Raw genomic sequence first — 4,062 nt, forward strand, 5'->3', positions numbered from 1 at the left:
TAGGGCCTGAAAAAGACGAAATAGTAAACTTCCAGGAGACTTTCAGAACTTTTTCATATTGTATGTTTCCCGATGTTTTGATCACACCTCCTACCTCGTTCGCCCAATTTACATGAAATTTTGACATGTTGTATAGGACTTCCATACGAAGAGAATGGTATATAACCCAACTCTATACTCCACACCAATTGCTCCCAGTTCGTCATTGAACACAAGGCAGTGTAAAATTTCTTCAGCTGAGTTTCTTTGAAAACGTGTTTCATGACTTTGATGCTACTTGTACACATCTTAGATGTATGATAAGGAACTTAGATGATTTTAGTTCACTTAATCTCTTAATTTTATGATTGTATTGGATTTCTTCCCTTGAATCATTCTAATCCCATGTAATCTTCGCATTAGGTGCCTAACAACGAAGTTGGGAATCATGAATCTAGTAATGATGGTTTGGGCAATCCAGGAGTTGTTGATGACAATAATTCCATATATGTGCCTCAAGATGATAAAGTGTTGGTCGTTGATGCCATGGAGGTAGAAGAAACTCCAATTGTGCCTCAGACGTTGGAACCTGAACCCGAAATAGCAGAAGCTACCTTCCTCTGAAATCGTCTCTATGATTATCGATGATGCTCCAGTAGCTGAGAACCAGATGATAGTGCACGAGTATCCTACTGCAGGGATTTTCTTTGATCCTCAATTTGGTGAGTTACTCCCATATCACCAGCTTGTTGGAGGATTTAGCGTTCCCATCGGATATGCTGCTATGTACAAGGAACTGTGGGAAATGTATGGACACATTGTTGTTACTCAGGATCCAGGACGCAGTTATTTCTTGACGAGACAAGTAGAAGTCATCTTGCGTGTTATAAATGATATCCGGATTACAGCCAGAAATGTTGTTACCCAAGACGTACTCTTTGATTGGGAGTACAACTTGAAGAATGCTGAAGATCTTGGCTTCAATCTGAAGTGGCTCCATCAAAGACTTGAAGTTATCAGGAAAGCAATAAAGGGTGATGTTCCCTTCCCTACCAGTGATGTCGTGTTGAAGAAGATGAATGAAGTTGCCGAACTAACAAGGAAGCTGGAGGCGGAAAAGGAAGCCTTGAAAGTCTTGGAGGAGGCATAAGAGCAGAAATCTTTCTTTGATAGCTTTCTTTAGTTTCCTTTCCATAATATCAAGAACATTGAACTCTGTGAGAGATGTGAGATTTTATTTGGGTTTTGATTCATTGATAGGTGTCGAGTCTGTGACTGAGAATTTTCTTTGATTTTGGATTTGATAGAGATTTTCTTTAAGTAAAGTGAATTGAATTTCTGATAAATTGTTATTCAAATACTGATTGCAAGTATTCCAAACGTTTTGGAGGGATTAAAATACAATGAAAGAAAATCTTAAATGCCAAATCCAGACACCATGAGTGCTCAAACGCCCAGTACCTCAAATGCCTAATAATTTCAGATAAACGCCTTAAGCCAATTCTCGTGAATTATTGGCAGGATTCTACCATCTGTGTTGATCAATTTGTAGTATCCTCCAGTTATGGACTTAGCAACCATAAATGGTCCTTCCCAATTAGAGCTCCTTGCAGAGTGGAGATCTCGTTTAGCTGCCTTGAAAACCAAATCCCCTTTCTTGAATTTGTTTGGTTTAGTAGTTCGCGCCTTGAATATCTTTTGTTGATTCCATGGTTGTGGCACGTATGGACATTCATGTAGAGGAGAGTACCCAGCATATTGTCTGTCGTGCTTAGCCAGGTCCTCAGCAATAAACCTCTTGATAGAATGACCGACTTGGAGAAGCTCTAAACCCAACTATTGGGTATAATATTGGCGAGGTGAAGTTATCCATTCATAACTTTTGGTAATTGCTAAATCATTTGTAGGGAGAAGTCCTTGAATCAAAGTATCATATTTGAACATTGGTAATATTGAAGCATGAAGAAGAATAAGACTTGCCTGAGCTTGAAACCTTTTGACAAAGGTATGTGGATTTTCCCCAGGTTCTTGCGTAAGTCCCATCAAGGTTTTTACTTCCTCCAGATGCTCAAACGGTGGGGCGTCCTTTACTTCTTTTTCTGGCTTGAAGTCTTTGTCGGCGACAGAGTGTGTTGAAAGCTTTGAAGTTACCCTTCCAGCATGAATCCAAGTTCTTCCAAGGATCATGTCATATCCAGGATCTTCTCGAATTATGTAAAACTTGGTCTCAGTGCAGACCAAATTCTCCGTGACATTGAGAATGATGAAGCCGTATGCATCTCTGGAGATTCCTTCGTGGTCTCTGATTGCTATGGGAGCATGAGTATCCTCTTGTCGAGTAATGCCAGCAGCTCTGAGAGTTTTCAAAGGGATGATGTTGACGGCAGTGCCGACATCAACAAACGCTCTTTTGAATTCATTTCCTTTAATATGCACGGTGGTGAGAAATCCCCAGTCATACATTTCTTTGTCGGTGGATGATGGTTCAGGAGGTACTTCTGGAATCAGTAGGCGTTTTCCAGACACTATGTGGTTCAAAGATGTGAACATGTCTCCTCTTTGTGCTTTTTATAAACAGAGCAATTCGCAAACATGCTCTATAAATGACTGAACTGCTTCCTTGACTGGTGCTTCAGAAATAGAGAAACTCCTGGCGGGAAGAGGATCTCTGTGTACTCCTTCGGCTCCAAGGTTAAGTTCTCCTGACTCAACCTTTTCCCTGAATATGCGTTTCAAAACTTTGCAGCTACTTGTGGGGTGATTGACGAACCTGTGGAATCGGCAGTAACGAGGATTTTCCATGTCTTCCTCAGTTGGGTCTCTCCTGACGTATGGCAATTTGATTGCACCATCTTGGATCCAGGCGTCTAATAGTTCGAGCACTTCTCCAATGGGGAGAGGAAAATCAGGTGCATCATCAGGAGCATCTGTGCGTTGGCCAGGAGCATGTGTCTCTGGTTTGTCCTTCTTTTGCGTCTTTGGAGGAGCTGCAGCATGCTTGTTTGGGGATTCAGCCTTGCGCTTGCTCCCTTCTGCAACAACGTTTGTAGAGGACTGCATGTTGTACTGCTTGTTGATCAGGCGTCTGCTTCCTCGAGTGTCACGTGATTCCTCAGTCTTTGTGGACTTTGCTCTTTCTAACAGAGCAGGTGCAGTGGTTGCTGATCTCTTCGCGGCTTCGTGAAGTTCTGAGAAAGTCTGGAATCGAAGATTCTCCAGTAGAGCTCTGTAGACCGAGAGCATTCCGTTGATACACAAATCTACCAGCTGCTGCTCTGTGACATTTGGGTCATGACAGTCCAGGGCCTGGACTCTGAATCTTTTCACGTAATCATTGGGATTCTCACTGACCCTCTATAACATTCTTCCAAGATCATAGAGAGTGACTTGCTCTGACACGAAAAAGTACTTCCTGTAGAAGGCGTTGATCATTTCTCCCCAATTGTTGATATTCCCCGGTGCGATGTTGTTGTACTAGGTGTATGCTCTGCCTTTCAAGGATTTTGAAAACTCTTTGAGACGAACAACATGGTTATGTTCATGCTCTCCCAAAGCTTCGAAAAAACGAGAGACATGTTATCGAGCATTGCCAGTTCCGTCATACAGAGTGAAAGTTGGAGAAATGTAACCTTTTGGAAGGGGAATCCTCTGCGTAGCGGCAGGATAAGGAGGTTGGTGACGATGGACATGTGATGTCTTGTCTTTTCCATGGTTCTCCAGAAGGCGCTCCACGTCTTCCCGAGTAATGAAATTTGATGGTTCCTTTGCTGATGAATATGCAGCTTTGCCAGTTTCATCATCATCCACTGTATGGATTGGGATTACTCCAGGATCAGCAACATCTGAGGATTTCTCCTTCTCTTTTCTCTTTTCTTGAGTCTTCTCTGTCATCTTATCAATAAGAGTTTTGAGATAATTACACAGCTCATTCTGTGTAGCAGCCATGTCAGTATGATTCTTTGCGAGAGTCTCCTGCACTTTGAAAAGATCAGCAATAGTAGGTGGTGGATTTCCTCTGACTTCTTCAGGGTGTCGACCGAACAGGGGATGACCTTCAGCGTGAGGAGGAGTAATGTCACCACC

Source organism: Papaver somniferum, chromosome 5 (assembly GCF_003573695.1).
Source record: "Papaver somniferum cultivar HN1 chromosome 5, ASM357369v1, whole genome shotgun sequence".
In the NCBI taxonomy this organism is placed as follows: domain Eukaryota; kingdom Viridiplantae; phylum Streptophyta; class Magnoliopsida; order Ranunculales; family Papaveraceae; genus Papaver; species Papaver somniferum.